At 43.8% G+C, this 22,782-nt stretch overlaps 2 long non-coding RNA genes and 1 pseudogene across 2 annotated transcripts; all 3 read left to right on the plus strand.

Moving 5' to 3' along the window:
- Positions 1 to 4,314: 4,314 nt before the first annotated feature.
- On the plus strand, positions 4,315 to 5,114 carry LOC116149424 (acireductone dioxygenase-like; annotated as a pseudogene).
- A 382-nt stretch (positions 5,115 to 5,496) lies between these two features.
- LOC135319596 (uncharacterized) lies at positions 5,497 to 13,326 on the plus strand. Its single transcript, XR_010378396.1, has 2 exons — positions 5,497 to 6,792; positions 13,092 to 13,326. It is a non-coding gene; the product is annotated as an uncharacterized LOC135319596 (long non-coding RNA).
- Positions 13,327 to 14,340: 1,014 nt separating this feature from the next.
- LOC135319565 (uncharacterized) lies at positions 14,341 to 18,988 on the plus strand. Its single transcript, XR_010378284.1, has 2 exons — positions 14,341 to 14,746; positions 15,099 to 18,988. It is a non-coding gene; the product is annotated as an uncharacterized LOC135319565 (long non-coding RNA).
- Positions 18,989 to 22,782: the final 3,794 nt, after the last annotated feature.

Raw genomic sequence — 22,782 nt, forward strand, 5'->3', positions numbered from 1 at the left:
TCAGAGGCCTGGCAAGAGGCAATACTAAAGCTTTACTGTGTTCCAGAGTCTGGCCTTTACCTGCGGGGGGTCAGGGTGGAAGCACATGTCCTTTGCAAGCACAACAGCAGCCCAGGGCAGTCAAAGCAAAGTCTTCAAATTAAACTGCTCTCATTGCCTACCTCCCATGTGCAGCCTTCCCCACACAGTATCTATTTGATGAGCCAGCTGGTGTCAGCTCCATTAGCTCAGAGAGGTTGGGACACTTGCTCAAAGTCACACAGCTGGGAAGCAGCGGAACTCTGGTTCATGCCCATATACCTGGTTCATAGTCCATAGCTCTCTTAAGGAGAAATAAGAGGAACCAGAGCCCCTATTTATTGCACTTGTTTGAAATTCTTGGTGGTGGTAACCACTGAAAGGCACTTCAGAGAAAGTTGATGTTTAAAGGAAAGGTGCTTAAATCTTCCAGTTTGGGGTCAGGAGAATTGGAAACTCCCACCCTTACACATTTTAATCAAACCTCAATTAGTTATTGAGTCTAGGTCATAGGCAAGTTCCCTGTGGAGGCACAAAAATGCCTATCACTCAGTCTCTCCCCTTCAGGAGCCAAAAATCACCACAAACCGGGTGCAAGAAGAAAGGGTCCAAAGAGGAGTTTAGATGACACATTAGGCATCTGGCAAAGAGAAAATCATCTGATGGGGAAGACCCTGGTGAGCTAAGAGCGGGAATATCCATGAAGCCTGCTCTTACGGGTACTAAGATGTGGGAGGAGGCTGGCCAGGCAGACTAGAGTGAGGGACTTCACTTCATCCACGTGGACACTCCAGGGCGTTAGTTTCCTGGTATGTCTGTATGCGAGGGTAACATCTGGTAACCGTGGTGGGAGGATGTCAGGGAGTGGGAGATTAGGCCTGGGGAAGGGAGGCCAGGATTCCTGAACCAGGGACAGGCCTGACACAGGGGCCTGGCAGAACCCTCAAGAAGTGCAAGACTCCACAGTGCAAGACGGTGGAGAGATGGCATCTGCAGGAATTGCAGCAGGCTGGATGGGGGAGGAGTCAGAGTGACTCAGACCTCCATCCCTGGGCTGGAAGAATGGTGATGCCATTATTAGAAATCAGACAAGGGGAGGGGGGAGGGTTGTGGGGGAGGTGTTGATAGCAGAGCTATTTATGGTCATCTCTAAACTGATTTCCCTGCCAGTAGTCTGTGCTCCCTCCCCCTCCCATCTGCCCTCCCCGTCACTCTGTCACTGAAGCACAGCCCTGAGCAGTCACTCCGCAGCTCCAATACTGGAGTAGCCTTCCACCAGCTGACACAACAAAATCTGAACAGCTTATAACATTGTATGGCCTTCACCTCCCTCACCACCCTTCTCTTCTACTATCCCCTCCCAGTAAGAACCCTAAATTTAGCCATTCCCCTGAGTCGTCCTTGACTCTGAGCAGTTAGTTGCACTATCCCTTCCTTCTACCAGGTGGATTATTTTTTAAATTTTTTTTAATTGCATCAGGTGGATTCTTTCCACTCCCCAGAGTCAGACCCGACTCATCCTTGATGGCCAAGTGCAAGCCCACCTTCTCAAGTCTGCACTGGGGGTGAGGGTAAGGGGTGGGGATGCACAGCATTCATTCACACCTGAATCATCACAAAAGGTCAACAACTCCCCAGACCCCCTCCTCCTGATGAAAGAATACAAAATATACCTCTGATTTTAACTTTGTAAAATGAATCTATGGACAAGGACAGATGGGATCCAGAAACAAATTTGGAAGATTTTAAAACAGTATTTAATTTCATGAAATTTTCTCTCAGAGTGCTTAAGTTAATCTTCAAAATTCCAAATAAAACATGAGATCCAAAGTTGGAACAGGGGAAATGATTGAAAGGCATTAAAAAGAACCAGAGGCAACATTACCACGTCGGTAACAGATACCCAGAGCATAAAGTTTTCTCCTAGTTTGTGGCAGTCTTTTGTTATGATTGTCTCATTGCCTGGGCAAGTCACTGAATTTCTCTGAGCCTCAGTTTCTTCAACTGCAAATGGAGATAATAACAATACCTATTCTAGCAGTTATTAGGGTTAAATAAATTCATGCAGATAAAAACGCTTAAAATAGTGCCTGCCATACAAAAGAGAAAACTGAGGGTGGTGTTAATACTATTCCTTTACATCCACTCTACACCAGTTTATTGAGCTCCTATGATACGACAGGTGTGACCCAGGGTTGGACAAGAGGGCACATTTTATCCCTGAGAGAACCTCAGTCCACTGGAGATGCAAACAGGTCATTTCAAAATACAACGGATGTGGCTGGAGGGCATTTCGGTAGCATCCATCCTATTATAAAATGCACATAACCTTTCATCCAGCAATTCCACATTGAGAGACTGACACCATAGAAATACTCACCAAGTTGTGCAGAGACGTAAGTGCAAGGTGTTCACTGCAGCACTGTTAGTAATAGGGAAAAATTAGGACTGACCTAAATGTCCCTTGTCAGTTGCATTAAGAATGAGGTAGATCTATATTTGCTGATGTAGAAAAATGTACTGTGATATACTAAGTGAAAACAGAAAGTTGCAGAGAAATATCCCACCGTAATATACATACATATATATGAAAAATTAAAGGCACGGAAAGCAAAGTATGGGGAGGGAGGATAATGAGAGACTCTCAATTTCTAATTTACACAATTCTATGGGGTTTGAATATTATATATCAAGCATCTATTTTGTAACAAGAAAAAGAACAATCAAGATTTATATAGCTATAGATACAGATTTTTTTTTAAATTTTAAACACAGTAGTTTATATGCAATTCGGTAGCATCCAGAGTGTCCCATATCCCAGCACAATTTGCTCTGGCAGCTTCCTTTAAATTGAAGCTTTGGTCTCCCAATCTTTCCATTCTCGGGCAAAGCGGAGGGTTAAAGGGGCTAGGGGAGGGGAGGAGGAAGTGAGGTAAGTGAAGAGGGGTGAAGGCCCCCGCCGGCCACGCCCCCTGCCTGCGGCTCCGGCTGGAAGCAGCCACCCCAGGTGCTCCGGAGGAGGCGGCTGGGCTGTTCCTGGGGACACAGGAGGACGAAAGATCAGAAGTTACTGAATGTAAAGTTAGGTGGAGGTGCGACCTAAAAGTGTGGTCCATCCTGGAGGAGGCTTGAAGGGGGTGGGGAGGGTACCACGAGATCTAAACCATTTTCATAATACTACTAACAAGTCACTTGCCTTTCTCTCTGTGTTAAAATTTGCTCAAGTGGTGCAGAAGCACCAAGGGGGAAACTGCTGGCACCTCACCCTGAGTCATGACAGAAACTCCAAACTGTACTGGTAGTGACTTTATTGTTCACCACCATGCACTCTCCATCATAAAAAATTTTTTTTTAATTTAAAAAAAAGTATATTAATAAGATCCTCTTAATAAAGCATTGAAAATAATAATTTGATTGATTCTTGAGTATACATCTTTCCAATATCCTATATAATAAAAATGGAAATACATACAAAGCACTCGTGCTGCAGATGCAGGTAAGACGGTAGTCTCCTGGAAAAGCTCTCAGAAGGAACCCGAGTGCTTTATTTGAGTTGTGAGCCGCAGCAGCTGCTGTCTTCATAGAACACCATTTTTACCGGAAAGAGCAACTGATAGGCCATTCAGACTTGAACATTTGGCAGATTTTTTTTCTCAAAAATGAATGAAATGAGCCAGTCACTTCAAGGAAAATAACTGACAGTATTTGTCACCAATGATTTTTAAATTTGAGCTTTCAAGAGAAAACTAAAAAATTTTCCGGTACCTCCTCCAAGCGGAAATCAATGAAGAAACCTAATTACCTCCTCCTCAGCAAAGAGAAAACTAAACTTTTAGAAAACTTGTATATAATCTCCTTGAGCTTGAGAGCTTCCCAATTCTTAATGATGTTTCTAATGAGATTAATGGTATTACCAAATAGGATTTTTTTTTCATATTGTATAATGAAATGTGTCAACTTTTGGAAGATCTGCCTAACTCAGTGAACCAGTATTTTCCAAATGACTAATGCATGATGTTAAAAAATTATCCATAGGTAAAAGATCTATTCAAGAACTGACTTGAGTGCAAGGGGTTTGAATGTAACAGAGTAGGAAAGGCATGTTGATGTTGTTTCAGATTCCACATTGCAATTAACCTTTGAGAAAGTATCACTTGTGCATTTTGATATAGTAAGAAAATACCCTGGGTCAGGCCTCACCCAGTCTCAGCAACTGGGAGACCAAGGTTGGGCAGGAGTCCCGGCCTGGATACCCCCTAAAAAGAAGGCCACCAGAGCCTCGGCCCAGTTCAGCATATGCAGATCAAGGAGCCCCTGGTACTTGTGGTGCCCACCACGGCCAGATGCAGCCCCCAGACCCAGACCGTGGTGCAGGCCGGGTACATGGATGAATCCCAGGTTGACCCGAGGTGGCCTCCGTGGGCTGCAGCCCAGCTGCCCAGTCCGCATGGAGCAGCTGCACCAGCTTGGAGCCCTTTACTGGAAGCCGACAAATATGAGAATGATTCAGAATTAGCAAAGATTCGTAAAGAGAAACTACTTCTTTGGTGGACGTAATAACCATATGCAAAGATAAATTGCCAAAATACCAAGAAAAGAGTCAGATGTTTTGCTGGGAGCATTTGTACTTGGGTGTGAGATTTGCTGCCTCTTGGATAGCAGTGGATACTTTGATGAAAGAGATAAAGAGGATTCAGATTTTCGTGGAGAAAGGAGACGTGGTAACTCTTCCTGCAGGAGTTTGTCACTGCCTCACGCTGGATGAAAAGAGTTACGTGACAGCTGTGTGGATGTTTGTGGGAGAACCAGTGTGGACCGCACACAGCTGGTCAGCCGACCATTTCCACTCTCAAGGACAGAACACGAAAAAAAAATTGGGGGGTGGGGGAAGGTAATTAGGTTTATTTATTTATTTATTCTTAGAGGAGGTACTGGAGATTGAAGACAGTACAGGAAATTTTTAGCAGGGACAGCAAGAGATGCTCCCTGGGACCTAATATCCTCCTTGTAAAGATCCTAAACATGATAACTGAGCAGAAAAATTTTCTCTTTGCTTTTACATTGTGGACTTGAAGCTACTTCATCTCCTCCAACATTATTTGATCAGAATATTTTTTAATAAAATGAGCTAGAAAACTGATTTTTACATAGAAACAACTGGAAATGTGAAGAAATTGCAGTCATTTTTTCCAATTTAATCAAGATCAGTGGTTCAGACATTTGTTCAACATTAACCTGAATGAAAGTTTTATCTCCTGAAATAAAACTGCTTAGATGGGGAGGAAGGTATAGCTCAGTGGTAGGATGCATGCTTAGCATGCAGAGAGGTCCTGGGTTCAATCCCCAGTACCTCCATTAAATAATAAGTAAATAAACCTAATTACCCCCTTCCCCCCAAAAACTGCTTAGATGCTTTATCTGGACATGAATTTTAGACTTTAAGCCAGATATCAGTCAACACCATGCCTGCCTTATAAGAAAGTTGTAATATAGAAATATTTTTGGTCTTTGTCCCCAGTTCCTGGCACAGAGCTCCTAAAACCCTTGGAATTTCCTGAGTGAGAGGAGTGGCCTTCTGTTAGCCATAGGTAATCCTTTCTGAGCATCTCAGTTCCACCGGAACAGAAGCTACTATGCTCAGAACCCTTCTGGACGTCACTCTGTGGATCTCTTCATCTGGCTGCTCATCTGTGGCCTTTATATAGACGAAAATAAATTGGTAAATGTAAATCAACATTTCCTGAGTTTTGTGAGGTGTTCTAGCAAATCATGGGACCCAAGGAAGTGGGGATAGGAATCCCTAATTTTCCGCTGGTGAGTCAGAAGCACGACTGTCCTGGGTGTGCGATCGGCATCAGTCTTGGGGGACTGAGCCCTTAACCTGTGGGATCTAATGCTGTCTCCAGGTAGACAGTGTCGGGGTTGAGTTATGCTGTAGCACATTCAGTCCTGCTGAATTGCTTGCAGTTGGAAAACAAACTAGTGGTATAATAGTAGATAACATAACTAACTAGATATAGGACACTTCTTTCTCCCAAAATTATCCCTTGGAGCGGAGAGTGGGACGGGGAAGAGCTCACATATTCAAGGCACGCTCTCAGTTGCTTATTCTACTTGCCACTTTCTTGTTCAAAATAAAGTAAATGCCTTAATTAATTCATTAATTTTCTAAACTATTCTTTTTGGGGGGAGGAGGAGTAATTAGGTTTATTTATTTATTTATTTGATGGAGGTACTGGAGATGCAACCCAGGACCTCATGCATGCTAAGCAGGCACTCTACCACTGAGTTGTACTCTCCCCCTAAAATGCCTTAATTTAAAAAAAACAGAAAACAAAAAAACATTGGTGTCCGGTCCCCTTCCTGCTGCAGTGAAATCTCAAGTTCCACAGATTCCTGGAGGCTCTTCTAACCCAGGGTGCTGCCTGTACTTGTTTTTCTCATCTCTCATTCTTTTTAAATTCATGCTTAACTCCTGTGGGAGAGAATAGCTGTCAACAGCTTTAATTAAACTGTACTTGTAAAAAATTATTTTCTTCTACTCCTCTTTACATTTTTGGTATTGTTGATCTTTAAACATTAAATGATCTTTGATAATGGGAGGAAAAAAGAGAATATTCTCAATATCTGAAAAAGCTATTAAAATACCCCTCCCTTTTCCTTTTCCACCTACATATCTATGCGAGGCTGGATTTTCTTCATATACTGCAACCATAACAACACACGGCAACCCGACTGAATGCTGAAGGAAATGCAAGAAGCCAGCTATTTCTGGTAAGTCAGATATGAAGAGAGCTGCAAAAAATGTAAACAAAGCAACCCTTGTCATTAAGTCTTCTGTTTTGGAAAGTGTAGTTATTTTTAAATGAACATATAAGCATGTTTAAATTTTTCTGTTTTAACTTTAAATTCAGTAAATACGGCTTTATATAATCCACATAAACAAAAGCTCTTTGGAGTCCTCACAACCTCTAAGAGTGTAAGGGGGTCCAAAGACCAAAAAGTTGGAGAATTATCCTAGAGGAAAGCACTAGCAGCTCAACCAAAATGGGAGCCACGTTGTCACACACAAGTCAACATTTATACAATAATGCGATGTAATATGTAATCCACATTAAATGGTCCCAAGATGTCCCAATAATTCCTTTAAATTTGGAAATGGGGTCTGGGATCCAGAATCAAGGAATAGGCATTGCATTTGGTTGTCATGTCTCACTAGCTTTCCGTAATCTAAAGTAGTACCTTGTTCTTTTGTGAGTGGATGGGTGGGAAGTGTTTATAACATTGCTGTTTTGGGAGGGAAGGTTTAGTTTAGTGGAAGAGTGTATGTTTAGCATGTACAAGGTCCTGGGTCCAATCCCCAGTGCCTCCATTAAAAATAAAATAATCAATCCATCAATCAATCAATAAAGTACCTCCCCCCACCAAAAAAAATTAAACTCTTAACTTGACTGTACAAAGTTTAAAACTCATCATTTTCTGTATCCTTCTTAGGAATATGAGAAACTTAGATGATTTCTGTCCAATTTCTCCTCTCCTATCTTCCATGTTATTATTCCAGAGTGTATTCGTTCCACTGGGTTTTCTGAGGCTCTTCATATTTTTTAAATAGCTTTATCAATATGTCTGCCCTTTCCCTAGCTCAGCAAGGTGTCTTACATTCCACTCCTACCTCCTGAGTTCAGTTTTCTAATAACTGAAGGGCATCATTGAACAGACCTTTCCACAAAGATCTGTGAGTAATTAACTTTCTCTGTCTCAAATTGTTCAATTTTATCTCCATTAAAAAAAACCCCTGAAGTATAATATATACATATGCATATACAGAAAACACATAAATTATTAGTGTACAACTTATGATTGATTGTTGACCCATTCACTACCCAGATCAGAAAATGTAACATCACTGATACCCATCTAAACGCCCCTCAAATCACCTCCTAGGCGCTATGTTTCCCAGCTTCCCCAGAAGTAACTGCTAAACTAACTTCCACTAAAATAGGCTGGTTTTGCCTATTTTTGCTTTTCTGTAAATGGAATCATACAGTATGTACTCTGTGTGTCTTCTCAACATTGCGTCTGTGACATTCATCCATGTTTTTGCAAATAGCTGTACTTTATTAATTCTGTTGCTATATAAAATTCTAATTTATGAATCTGCCACAATTTATGTATCCATTCTACTGTTCATGGACATTTGGATTGTTTCCAGTTTGGGGCCATTGTTAATGATGCTTCTGTGAATGTTCTGGCACTTGTCTTTCACTGCACATGTGTATGAGATTCTGTTGGATGATAGTTAGGAGTGATTTACCGGGTCATAGGCTACATACTTAAGCATTCAGCTTTAACAGACTCTGCCTGACAATTTTCCAAGTGTCTAATTTATATTCTTCCAGCAATGTATGAGAGCTTCCGTTTCTCTGCATCTTTGCTAACAGTTGGCATTGTCATTCTTTTCAGTTTTAGTCACTCTTGTGGGTGTATAGTGGGTTTTATGGTGGTTTTAAATTGCATTCCCTGTGGTCTCTGTGGTGCAATTGCTCAGTGCGTTAAACTGATAAATTGCATTTCCCTGGAGACTAGTGAGATTGAGCTCCTTTTCATATACTTATCGTCCATTTGAATAATCTCTTTTGTGAAATGCCTGTTTCAAGTTTTTTGCTTATTTTTTCCATTGGATTGTCTGCTAGTTTGTGATTTATAGGAGTTCAGTATATATTCTTATGTATGAGATCCCCTTTGTATACATTCTAATGAATGATGATATATATCCCTTTTTGGATATATGTATTGCAAAATTTTCTCCCACTCAAAAATTCTTAATTTTAATTTAGTCCAACTTATTGAGCTTTTATGTTTATATTTTGTTTCCTGTTTAATAAATCTTTTCTTAACCCAAGATTATGAAAATATTCTCCTAGGGGGAAGGGTATAGCTCAATTGGTAGAGCACATGCTTAGCACGGAAGAGGTCCTGGTTTCAATCCCCGGTACCTCCTCCAAGTGGAAATCAATGAAGAAACCTAATTACCTGCCCCTCAGAATACAAACAATAGAAGACACATATGTGCTTTCATTTGCTCCACAAACTTGTCTTTTCCTTTAACCCATGCTGATACATGATGTATCTCAGATTTCTTGGAATTAAAAAAGAAAAGAAAATATTCTCCTATAGTATCTTCTAGAAGCTTCATTGTTTTACCTTTCACTTCAATATCTATAATTCCTCTGGAATTTATTTTTGACACACCCTATTTCAGATGTTAAAATGTAGAAAACCATATGTATCCAAGAATTGATAAAATTCAGTTACTTTGCAACCTCCATTTTAAATTTAAGTTTAACAGGCATTTTTCTCTACCATTAGATGTCCTACAAGACTTTTTAAAAGAGCTGCCTGATAGTTGTTAAAAAGAGACAACAGTCCCCAAATGGAGTCACTTTTGCTAAACCCCACGTCAGCAAATCAAGGCTTAATACCTAACCTAATGGCAATTTCAGCCTCTCCCAGGAATGTGATCTTTAACCAGCCAATTTGAAATTACCTGGTCAGCACTAGTGCAGTAACATGCATGATAGACCCCACCTTCCCCCCAAAGGGAGGTGACCTTGCCTGAAACAATCCACTTTTAACTAGAATAAGTTCCTTCCCTGCCTCCTTCTGCCTATAAAATCTTCCCTTTTGTACAGCTTTTCAGAACTCCTTTCTGTTTGCCAGATGGGATGCTGCCCAATTCATGAGTCATTGAATAAAGCCAATAAAATCTTTACATTAACTCAGTTGAGGTTTTTTTCTTACTATATATTTTTATTGAAGTATAGTCAGTTTACAATGTTGTGTCAATTTCTGGAGTACAGCACAATGCTTCAGTCATATAAGAACAAACATATATTCATTTTCATATTTTTTCACCATAAGTTACTACAAGATATTGAATATAGTTCCTGTGCTATACAGTATAAACTTGTTGTTTATCTATTTCATATATATTAGTTAGTATCTGCAAATCTCAAACTCCCAGTTTATCCCTTGCCACCCCATCAGTTGATTTTGTTTTTTAACATAGTAATCAGATGCCTCTCACTGGAGAAGGAGCTCTGGAATCAGACAAGCCTGGTTAATATCTTGTCTTCATGTCTTACAATCTATGTAAACTTCAACGAGTTATTTAAAGTTTCTGGGCTTGAGCTTTCATGAGAGGTGCCAAGGTCTTGAACTAAGTTGGTTCCATAGCTGGATCTCAATTCCTAATAGATAATTGATTGATTTAGAAGCACTACATCAACTGAAACAGTAGATCAGTTAACTATAGAACAGTCTTACTTATTCATTAAAGTCTCCCAAAGACCTGGGACATTCTGGGAGTCCACAGTTTTATGGGATGTGACTAAGAACAATAAAACAATGTCAAAGTGAATGCCCTTTGGCAGCTGAAAGCCAAAGTCAGGGCTGGCGCCATGAAGGAGTGGCCATTGAACCACTTAGTCACATTCCTTTATTAGAGTATCAGATTATTCTCTATCTGTAGAGCTAGTGATTATAAGAGGATTCCACCTTGTCTTAGCTGGTTGCGTTGGGGGAGAGTTGCTAACTTCTCTGTGGCTTACTTTATCCTCTGTAAAATGGGTAGAGTAAAAGTTTAATATGGTGATATTGTGAAGGTGAGCTGAGGGAGGATGAGATAAGTGTTAAGTGATCAATAACAGACACTATTATTCACACCAGTGGTGGCGGATAGACCAGTAAGATTCGGGATTACACTGCAAAACTGGAGTGGGGAAACTCCAAAGGCTAGAGTGGGACTCTGACACTGTTTATGTGGGACAGATGGAGAATGCTGAAACTCATGAGAAGTGGCTAAAGACAAAATTCCAGACATCAGTTTATCCAGTGAGGTGCTGGTAAATGTTTTTAACAACCAGCTCTATGGAGGGGGTGTGTGTGTGTGTGTTGATTTATAGTATTTGCTGATTTCTGTGGTGTAGATACTTCCACGTGGCCAATTTCAAACTATCAACATAGCATCACTGAACACAGAGTTGTATAGGATTTGCATCTTATAGTATTTCCACCAGATAGATACAATACATGTAAATATCCTCAAGAGGAGAAATACTAGCAACATACAGTAAAATAGGAAGTGATGAGTTTTGAGTCCTTTAATATGATTTATTTAATTGTAAGTTTATATCACTTAATTTTTAAGAGCATCTATGTTTAGTAACTGGCTTACAAAATTCCTGAAAATTTAATCTTTGGCTTTCGTAAGCCAGTATAAGCTGGCTCCAGCCACCACTGACTTGGTCCAAGGGTCCTCATTGGGGGCCTGTGCTGTGAACAAATAGCATTCATGTTTAAATTCAGGACCTGGCAACTGGACAAGTGCTAAGGGCAAGTTCAATGTACTTCTTAAGAACCAGTGCTCGTTCCCCTGGTAACTGTGTCCCTTCCTCCAGGACACAGCCTAAAAGGTGACCTTTTCTTTCCCTGGCTCTAAACTGTTTACTGTTCTGATCCACCAGCACCTCCCCCAACGTCAGGACAGACTGTCTCAGGAATGCCTGGGACATGCACGGAGGGCATTTTGGCCAGCCACTTGCTGAAGGATAATCAGGTGCTCACAAGGTCATCCAGATGACCAGAAGGAGAGCAGCAAGCGTGGGAAGGAGCTGCCGGCTCCTGGACTCTCAGCCCCATGGCATCTGCACTGCTGGGTTAGGAATGCCCTTGGCAAATAGACCGCATCAGTCTCCTGCCCTCATATGTTTCAAAACCTGGATTCAAACTACCATCTCAGTTTAACCTCACTTCTCTCTGTTGCTTCTCTACCCCTAGCAAGTAACAGAGACAGTCATAATGCTGACAACTACGTGCACTGTGTATTTGCTCTAGAATTATCCCACTTAAGCCTCATACCAACCCTATGAAGTAGGTACTATTCTTATCCCAGTTCTGTGGATGAGAAATCCAGGACTTAGGGTGCTGTGCTGATTTCGCCACAGTCATATGGGAAGGACCCAGTATTTTTCCTTTCTCCCTCAACTGACTTCCTTCACACGGTAGCCTCAGTTCATACGTGATTATCTTGCATTCTTCAACATGTTGCTTACCGCTAGATATTCTCAGTACAGAGATGGTGGTGGAAGCCAAAAGATTGCTCAAAGAGAACGTGGGCTGTGAGGATGCAGAAGGGGAGGGGAGGAGGGATGGTTGAGACCCTGGGGGGCATCAGCACCTATGGACCCTGAGGAAGAGGAGAACTAGAAGTGCTGTCACAGAAAGTGCGAGCTGCCCAGGGGATGGACCACAGAGGGGGAGCTACAGAGTGGACAAGTAAATGAGCACTGAGAGGTATCCCCTGGATTTAGCAATCCAGAGGCCATCAGTGACCTTGGCAGGGGCCGTTCCTCCATTTCTCAGCAGGATGGTGAGGAGAGCAGGAACCCAACAGCGGTGGGTTGAGGAAAGGCTGGGAGGTAGCAAAGTGGGTCCACCAGTGTAGGCTTCTCTTTCACAAGAAGGAAGCAGGAGGGAGGTCCTAGACGAAAGGAGGGCTTTGGGAATTTGGGTTTTAGGTTGATTGTTCGTAGCTGGAAATATCCTTAGCAAATGTAAAAGCTGAGGAAAAGGAGCTGGCAGAGGCGAGGCTGACAATGCCAGTGAGAGAAGAGGGTAAAGGTGGCGGAGGCCACAGCCCCGTGCGGGGTCCAAGCCCCAGACAGCAGACAGGAGAGCCTCCGCCTTCTCGCCTGGGGAGGAGGGAGCTGCCATGGTTGCTGCCTGGTGGCTTCTATTTCCTCTGACAGGTGGGAGGCAGAGAGTGAGGGGGGTGAATGGTCAGTCGGGGGCACTGGGGAGAGTGGTGGACTTTGTGACAAGCAGTTTGGGAGAACTGGAGAAGGAGGCTGCGGAGAGCCAGCTGAAGCAGGAAGTAACGTAGGTGCGACAGTCCTCGCAGGTGGCTTCACCCAGCAGCCTTAGACTTAGACTTCTCTGGGAATGCGGGTGTGTCTGTAGCCCTGAAGCTCGTTAAACTCACTCATCATCAACTTTCTTACTGCTTTTGCCAGCAGGAGGTGACACTCTCTCTGAACACTAAAGACAGCTCCCCACTGCCGCCCAGTAAGAACGGCATGGCGCGAGGGTGCTTCTGGATTTCTTCTCACCACACAAGGTCACCAGGAGAGGTCAGCCGTCTGCAGCCTGGAAGAGGGTTCTCACCAGACACGGAAATGGCCAGCGCCTTGTTTTTGGATTCCCCAAACTCCAGAACTGTGAGAAATAAATGTTATTTGTTTAAGCCACCACCAGCCTTTGGTAATTTGTTAGGGCAGCCCGAGCTGACTGAAACAACATGTGTGGTAACTCCACATGCAGAATGAAGAAGTGAGTCATTCTGCCCAGAACAGAGGAGGGCTTCCAGCTCCAGGTCAGTGAATTTTCCACCGTGTCACGGGATGTATCACAAGGGGCCGCGGTCTCCTGAGATCTCTCCTTACTTGATCAAATAGTAAATATGTCCTTGGGATTGACCTCCCGGGACTGAGTGTAGATGAAGAAATTCATCACAAGCATGGCCCTTTTTCTCTGAACCAGACTTAACCTCTTCAGTCATTTAGACCTGAGTTTCATTAGGAGGCAACTAGGTTTCCCCTTTGGTCAGTCAATGGTGGTTACACAGGAGGCCCATCTGGAGAGAGTTCTGTGATCAACTAGTCGGGTCTGCCAAAGGCGAGGCAGCAGGAAAGTTAAGACCTGCGTGCTAAATATTTGTCCAAGCAGTAACAGGTGGAGTATGTGATAGACAGTAGGATTAGCTTTGCTGAAAGCTTAGAAAAGAAAGAGATTAAAGATTCTACCAGGACAGGGCCGGGTAGGGGGGTAGGTTATAGCTCAGTGGTAGAGTGTGTGCTTAGCATGCATGAGTTCCTGGGTTCAACTCCCAGTACCTCCAAAGAGAAAGCTTCTACAGGAGGCTTGTTTCTTCAGCCTCCTTGCTGAGTAGTTGAGAGTGGTATAGCTTCTGATGGAGAATGTTTATCTCTACTTGGGAAGTCAAGGTACTCAGAAAGGAGAAGCACAAACAGACAGCAGCTCTTGGAGTTTGGAATCCCCCATCCCATTCTCCGCCACCACTGAATCCAGGGTACAGTGACCAGGGCAGTTACCAGGATTCCTGGGCAAGGCTTCCTCTTGGCACCCAGACCTGAAAAGATCAGCAAGGCCAAGGGTGTGTTGAAATAGCCTGGCAGGAGGAATGCTGAGTTTGTCTTCCTGCCAGAGGCAGGCACAGGATGTACCAAATACAGCCTGGTCCTTTGCTCTAGGTACAGATGAATTTGGAGTCTATGGGGCCTGAAGCTTACAGTTGGGTTGCCAGGGCAGGGGATCCTTTTTAAGAAAATAGTACAAAATTAGGTAGACCCTTGGAAGGGGCCTATGCAAGTGAGGGACCTGGAAGCTTAAGCTTCAGAAAGAGATATGTGTGGAGAGGAACATAAAATAGGATGAGGAGATATAGCATAAAGGAGGGGGAGACTGCTCTAGACTGGGGTCCTCAGGGAAGATTGACTTCTGAGCTGCAAACCAAATGACAAGGAACTGGCCAGGGGGCCATCTGTGTGAAGAGCATTCTGAGCAGAAGGAACAGCACATGCAAAGGCCCTGAGGCTAAAACAGGCTTGGAATGCCAGGACCCGGAGAAGATCAGTGTACCCAGAGTATGGTGAGCTGGGGAGAGGGCTAAGTGGTGAGTTCAGAAGAATGGGCAGGGGCTGGTTCACACTGCGCCTTGAAGGCCTGGTAAAGACACCATTATTCTGGGATCTGTGGGAGGCCACTGAAGGCTTTTAAGTGAGGCTAAATATAAAAGGAGCGTTACGGTGGTGTGTGGAGAATGGTTTGTACAAAATTCCAAAAAGAGCACAGCCAGTGGAGGGTGGGAGTGTGTCAGCAGGACTTGGCCCTTCTAGATCTGACAGTCAGGGGGACCGCCACGGGGACAGAGTGGTGGTTCCTCCCATTTCCTCTGAGTCTCCCTCTGATGAGCCTGCCCATTACTCACGTTCACCCCACAGAGCACTTGGGAAACCAAGGGCTGATCTGTACCTGCACTGCTGGACTTCATGGGTCTGGACGGCTTCGGAAATCCCAGGTCAAACCCGTTTCATATAGACAGCCTCAAGGTGCCCTGAGCAACCCCCAAGGACCCCGGGAGTGAGCACCCTTGTTTCCAGCATATCCGACAGCCATGTTTGAGGTGGAAGGGAACGAAGCCCTCTGAGCAAACACCCTGCTACGGTCTGGCTGGGACAGCGGCGGCCATGCCCGCTCCTCGGTCTTCAGATGACTGATGTCCATGGGAACCTCTAAGATGCTCCAGCCTCCAGCGGGAAGCCTGCCACTCAGGAGGAGAGGAAGAAGGAGTCGTATTGCTGCAGGTGGCTCATAAACAGGTCTGCCCTGTGGTGAAGGGGGAGGGAGACTGGAGTGGGAAGAGAGTCTTCAAGCCAGGGAAGGAGGGGGCAGTGGGGGCCTGTGGAGCTGGAGCAGCAGGGGGATGCAGTCAGGGCCGGGAAGCCTTGGGCTTTCCACCCCCACCGCGCCCCAGAGGAATCCGCAGGGATTAAGGGCCTCCCTGGACAAGGCCAGGACAACATCCCTGCATGCCTTGGAATCTAAAGCAAGAAACCAATCAATGTGGTAGCCCACCTGCTTGGGTCTTGGGAACGGGAGGACCAGGTGGGGAAGAGCTGGTCTCCTCTCCTGTGGTGTCTGCTGCCAGAGAGGACTGGGTTGTAGCAGTGTGTGTGAGACATCCGAACAATGGGCTTGGGGCCAGGCCAGAGTGATTCTTGCTGGGCCAGGAGGAAAATATTTGCTCACAGTTCAGGTAATGAGAGAGTCAAGCTGGAAAAGGGGAGGTAGAAAAGCACCTTGATAAACTTGAGGAACTGGTTAACTACTAATCGGATCCCAGCAGGCCTGCCTTAAGTGGGAACAAAAAACAGCTGGGGCGGTCCTGGGGATTCCCAGAAAAAACAACCAGCCGACCATTAAACAAAGAAACAATGGAGAGAGACTACAAACAGTGCTTGTGGCCTGGATACTCGACACCAGTGATCCTCAACACCAGTCCACCCTGAGACCCTGCCCCCAGTCTACTGAAAATTAAGGCAGGTAAAGCTATCTTTGGAGAGAGGGAAGCAGTGAGAGTTGTGTTCAGCTGTCAGTGGAAGGAGACCAAAAGACTGAAAAGGCTAATGCAGGCAACCTGGGTGGGGCCCCAGGAAGATAGGATTGTAAACAGGTAAAAGAAACCTCATTCTATCTCTTTTACTTGGTCAACACAAAGCTCTTCTTGGGATGGGGCAGGACAGTTGGTTGACAAAGAGCCAGAAGGTGGCAGTGTCTACCCAGGGAGGGGCGGTGGGCAGGGCCCCTGGCTGAGATGTCCCTCTCCAGACCACAGCCAGAGTCACCCAGGTGTGCAGCCCCATGTCACCCCTTGCCCTGATCCACACCTGCCAGGTCTTCCTCCCTTGGCCTGGTCCCCGAGTTGGTCTGCCCATGAGGCAAGGCCAGGCAGGGACAAAGTACCCAGGCAGTGACCTGTGTGCCAGCTGGGCTGACCTTGGACTTTGCGATCTAAATAAAATCTCTTCCCACTCCCATCCCACAGGAGGTAGGGCGCCTAGCATCCTCCTCACTGTTTCCAGGGTTCAAGATGGCTTGTTTTCCAGTCCCCCTGGCTGGAGTCCTGCACCACTGACCTCCCAAGCCCCTTCCTCACTTCCCTCTGTTGTGCACCCATCCTGGACTTGGAGTCAGTCTTTTATCTATGATTTGTCCTTACACAAGACATAGATTGGGGCAATAGAGGAGGATACTTGGCAGGAAAACAAACAGTTCAACATGAAATATTACTGATCCTGGGCTAAAAAGTTCTTTGGTATAAAAATCCCAATGATGTTTCTTGCAGAAAGAGAAAAATCCATCCTAAAATTCATATAGAATCTCAAGAGGCCCTGAATAGCCAAACAATCTTTAAAAGAAGAACAAAGTTGAAGGTCTCACACTTTCTGATTTCAAAACTTACTATAAAGCTCCAGAATCAAAACAGCATGTGGCTAGCATAAAGACGTAAGCCAAAGAAATAGAAAAGAGAACTCAGAAATAAGTTTCTCGTATTGAGAGTCAAATGATCTTCAACAAGTGTGCCAAGACCAATCAATAGGGAAAGGACAGCCTTTTCAACAGCTGAGGCTGGGAAAATTGGATTTCCACATGCAAATGAAAAGTTGGACCCTTACTAACACCATATACAAAAATTTACTCAAAATGGATCAAAGACCTAAACGCAAGAGCTAAAACTACAAAACTCAGAATGAAACATATGAGGACAGCTCCATGACGTTGGATGTGGTTTATATATGGTTTCTTGGATATGACAGACAACAAAATTAAAAATAGACAAGTTGAACGATGTCAAAATTTAAAACTTCTGTGCATTTAAGGAGACAATCAACAGAGTGAAAAGGCAACCCACAGAAAGGAAGAAAATATTTAGAAATCATAGATCTGATATAGGGTTAATGACCAAAGAATATAACTCCTACAACTCAACAACAGAAAAACAAACATCTGATTTTAAAATGGGCAAATGATTTGAGTAGACGTTTTGTCCAAAGAGGATGTTTAAATGGCTGATAAGCACATACAAAGTTGATCAACATCTCTAATCACTAGGAAAATGCAAGTTAATACCACTTCAAAAAAAAACACCACTTCACATACATTAGGATGGCTACTATTTTTAAAAAAAGAATAAATATTGGTGAAGAGGTGGAGAAATTAGAATTCTTTTTTTTTAATTTATTGAGTATTCGAGGATGTACAATATTATATAATTTTCAGGTGTACAAAATAGTGATTCACAATTTTTAAAAGTTATATTCCATTTGTAGCCAATTTACATTCCCACCAACAGTGTACATGGATTCCCTTTTCTTCACATCCTCACCAACATTTGTAGTTTATGTCTTTTGATGATACCATTCTGACAGGTATGAGGTGATATCTCATTGTGGTTTTAATTTGCAGTTCTCTGGTGATTAATAATGTTGAGCATCTTTTGTTGTGCCTCTTGGCCATCTGTATGCCTTCTTTGGGAAAATATCTATTCATGTCTTCTGCCTATTTTTCAGTTGGGTTATTTGGGGTTTTTTAATGTTGAGTTGTATAAGCTCTTTATATATTTTTTTTTATATTGACCACTACCAGTCATATCATTTGCAAATATTTTCTCCCACTCAATAGGTTGTCTTTTCAGAAAATGGAACTCTTTTACACTATTGGTGAGAATGTAAAATGGTACAGCCACTGTAGAAAATAGTATGGCAATTTCTCAAAAATTAAAAATAGAATTACCGTATAACCCAGCAATTCCACTTCTGGGTGGATACCTGAAAGAATTGAAAGCAAGATTTCAAAGAGATACTTGTATGCCCATATTCATAGCAGCACTCATCACAATAGCCAAAAAATGGAAGCAACCCAAGTGTCTACTAGTGGAGGAATGGATAAACAAAATGTGGTTAAAAATACAGTAGAATGTTACTCAGCCTTAAAAAGGAAGAAAATTCTGACACATGCTATATCGTGGATTAACCTTGAGGGCGTTATGCTAAGTGAAATAAGCCAGACACTAAAGGACAAATATAGTGTGTTTCCACTTATATGAGGTACCCAGAGGAGTCAAATGCAAAGAGACAAAGTAAATGGTGGTTGCCTGGGGCCAGGGAAATGAAGAGATTTAATGGGCACTGGGTTTTAGTTTGGGAAGATGAAAAGAATTCTGAAGATGGATGGTGGTGATGATTACACAACAAGGAGAATGTACTTAATGCCACTGAACTGTACACCTAGAAATGGTTAAGATGGTAAATTTTATGTTATGTGTATTTTACCTTTGCCGCTGCTACTTTGTCCCTGCCGCTGGGAATTTATCACTGTATACCTACCTCCCAGGCTGAGGCTCCTGCCAATTTGTTCTAGCCCCTCTTCATTTTTCTGACCTTCTCCTCCATCTTCTCTTTTCTGGGGATCCCTTTCCCCCAAGTTCCTATTAACGACCCCCATAAAGGTGTTTAGTCCTCATGTCCCTGGCACCTTCCCTTCCTCAACCAAAGAGGTTGATCGAGATATTTTCCTAAACAAAAACTTTTCTCACCCAGCTAAATGCATGGAAAACGTGGCGTCTGGCATATACCTTGGTCTCATGAGAAATGGAGTCGCCCAAATGCACAGCTGAGACTCCATCTTCTCTCCACCAGCTGCCAGGCTGAGGGTAGACCCGAGGACCCCAGGAGGAAGTTTGTCAGAGTAAAGGCTCCCCTGGGCAGCCTCTTGGCAGCCTGCTAACAGCCCCTGCTGTTACGTTCCATTTGTCTGAGCATCACAGATCAAGCCTCAGAGGTGCAGGGCCTGAGAAAAAGCAGAGAGTGATGGTGGCCAAGAGGAATCACCAAGCCCAGGCCTGGTGAACTTAGCATAGGATACAGAGGTGCTTGGGGACCAGAACCTGGGAAAGTCTGGAGGTGATGGAGGACTGGGCATTGAGAAAGTCCACACCTGCATGGAAATCCTGGGATATGTGTGTGTATATCTGTGTGTAGATGTCCCCGGAGAGGTCTTGGGGGGTGGGGAAGATTAAAGTAAAGACCAGGAGCTCTCACCGTGGGTAAACATAAAAAGCCTGGCCAGCACAAAGACAATGCCTTCCAGGCATAGATCTCCAAAACAGAGGCAAGAGAGGCCTGTGAGAAGTCTTCAGAACAAAAACTACCACTTAATAAGCACTTATCAAGTGCCAGGCGCTAAACGCTGGATAGTAGCTACAATTATTCCTGCTACATGCCAGGCAGGCATTGTTCTAAGCCAGCTGTCTAATAACCAGACAATGCCAGCCACATATGTAATTTAAAATATTCTAGTAGCTGTGTTTTACTTTATTTATTGTTTAAAAATACAAGCAGATGTTTATTGACACGTATACCTAATGTATACCTGGGAGATCTCCAAGTGGAAATTAGTAACTTCTCCGTGTCTTCAAAGGTTTTTTAAAAAGTGAAATTAATTGTAAAATGTATTCTATTTAACCCAGGAGATGCAACATGTTATCATTTCAACATATAATCAATAGAAAAAACTATTTGTGAAATGCTTTACATTCTCTTTTCTTGAGTCTTCCCCATCCCATGTGAAGTTACACTTACAGCACATCTCAGTTTGAAGGAGCCATACTTCAAGTGCTCAATGGCTGCTGGTGGCTGGTGGCTACTCTAGTGGACAGAGTAGTTTGGATGCATTAATTCTCAGTATAAGCTCTTTAGATACGTTAATGCATTTAGTCCCCATCCTCGTGCTTTGCTATTCTCATTTTTACAGAAGGGGTAAGCACTTTGCCCATGGCCACCCACAAGGAAGGTGGCTAAGCCAGGATCTGTACCACCAGGCTCAGCAAGGGTGGGTCGGGGATCTGGGCTGCTGCTGTCACCTTTCTGTGTCTCATTCCACCTTAGGACTTAAAGAAAAAGGCAGCCTGCTATTATTCCCCCTGCTTTGCTGAGGGGCAGCTGAGGATAAAAGAGGCTTACAGATCTGACCCTCTAGGTGGTCCCAGTGGGATCTGATTTATGTGGGGGGAAAGCTTGGGCCACATCATCTCATAGTGCAGTGAGCACCAAGAAAGGAAAGGGCGTGGCTACTTGCATCCCACCCTCCAGGTTGAGTCCGCTTGGCAAAGTTCAAAGGAAAAATGACCCCCAAGACTCAAAGTGGGAGGGAAAAGGCTGTCTGCACGGTTCTCTACACCAGTATTTTAGACGGCTGCCTAATAGTCTAGCAAACAATGTACCATAATTGATTTCAGCAGAGCCCATTTGGGGGCAATTTTTCACTAATATAAATAGCCCTGCAGTGAACATTCTTGTAAATTCATTTTGCCAATAATCCAGTGTACAAGCAAAAAGTTTTTATTCTCCATTACTTTATTGTCTGGCATTCAAGGAGTGTAGGAGGGAGCTCAGTGATCTCAGCAAAGCCTCACCTGTCCTGGTGCCTGGAAGAATCCCTGCACTCGGCCACTTCCTTGTATGTTCATAATTTCACCTTCTTGTCATGTTGGCTAGTTTCATCTGCATCCAACACTTGGAGCCACCCATCGTCCTGCCCTCTAGTGAGCTTCCGCTCAAGAGGAAACATCTTTGGCTACGGAGTTGGCCGGGACCACCTCTCCTATGCAAAAAAGATCCTTCTTCAGGTCCTCCATTCAGCCCTGCTCTCAGGGGAGTCATATTGGAGCCACATGGAGCTTTGCCTCCTGCTTCATGGAAATGTTTGTGCAGGTCCTGGCTTCCTCCCAGTTTACATCTGACTACCCTTTTACCCTTCAGCCTGGTTTTATCTCACTCAGTGGGTAGTTTTTGTGCCAATGGGAGCTGGACTAACACAGTGCTATAAATTGCCTTTCTGTGTTTTTAACTAGAGCAGAGGTTTTAAAGTAGGGTGCATGAATATTGGAGGGAAAGGACACAAACCTCCTAAATTATGTGTCTGCATGTTTCTGGGGAGAGGTTGCTTATTTTCATTCAATTTCCAAAGGGGTCTGCGACCCATGAGAGGGTCAGAACCACACCTGGAGTACATGTTTGGCTCGAGCAGCCACCAGACTGGACATTGCACTGTCTGCTTTTTTGAAGACTTTTACTGGCCAAGAATCACCTTTCTCCTGATTCCTCCGTCTCTCTTTCCCACCCCAGGGTCAGGTTTTCTATTCAGGACCATCTATCACACAGAGAACTTTAGGGCTCTATGAATGCTCTTTAGTGCGTGTAGGTGGCTGGGGGCAGCTTTAGTAGGGAGGCCTCACCTTTGCTGGATCCTGCTTGATCCCTGCCCCACAGGCTGAGGCTCAATTTCTAGCCACATTAAAAAAAAAAAGTTACAAATTACTTCCTGAACCAGTGCGTTTCTCATGACCAGCAATAACTTTCAGTGTGAAAATTTGAAATGCCAAGAGCTTGTGGTGTTGATTGTCTTCTCTCTCTTTTTAATGACATAGTGGATTCATTTGCTAGGGCTGCCATCACAAAGCACCAGAGACCAGGGGGCTTAAACAATACAAATGTATTTTCTTAGGGTTCTGGAGTCTAGAAGTCCAAGGTCAAGGTGTTGGTAGGGTTGGTTCCTTCTGAGTCTTCTCAGCTTGCAGATGGCTGACTTCTCCCTGTGTCTCTACATGGTCTTCCCTCTATGAGTGTCTGTGTCCTAATCTCTTCTTATAAGGGCACCATTCATATTGGATTAGGGCCCACCCTAATGAGCTCTTTAAAGGTCCTTTTTCAAAATACAGTCACACTCTGGACAGAGGAGTAGAAAAGTGAAAGTTACAAGATGCCCCTTTACAATGGGGAGACATCGCGTCCATGCACTGGGGCTACTGGTCGCCCGCACATGACAGTCCTCTCCTTGGTGTCCTCATCACTTAAGGGAATAAAAGTGTGATTTGGAGGATGGTTTATGAATCTGTCTTCAGGGTAAAGATGTAAGTTTATTTGAGGAATGACGGGTAACTTGCCTTTTTTCCCTTTCAGTATCTTTGTCTAAACTAGGACTGCTTTCATCTGAGAGGGCACCCCCACTGAATCTTAGGGCCGTTGGCCAGGGAGCCCCTCGATTCCAAACTAACATCTCTCTTAG

The sequence above is a fragment of the Camelus dromedarius genome, chromosome 29 (assembly GCF_036321535.1).
Source record: "Camelus dromedarius isolate mCamDro1 chromosome 29, mCamDro1.pat, whole genome shotgun sequence".
Lineage (NCBI taxonomy): Eukaryota > Metazoa > Chordata > Mammalia > Artiodactyla > Camelidae > Camelus > Camelus dromedarius.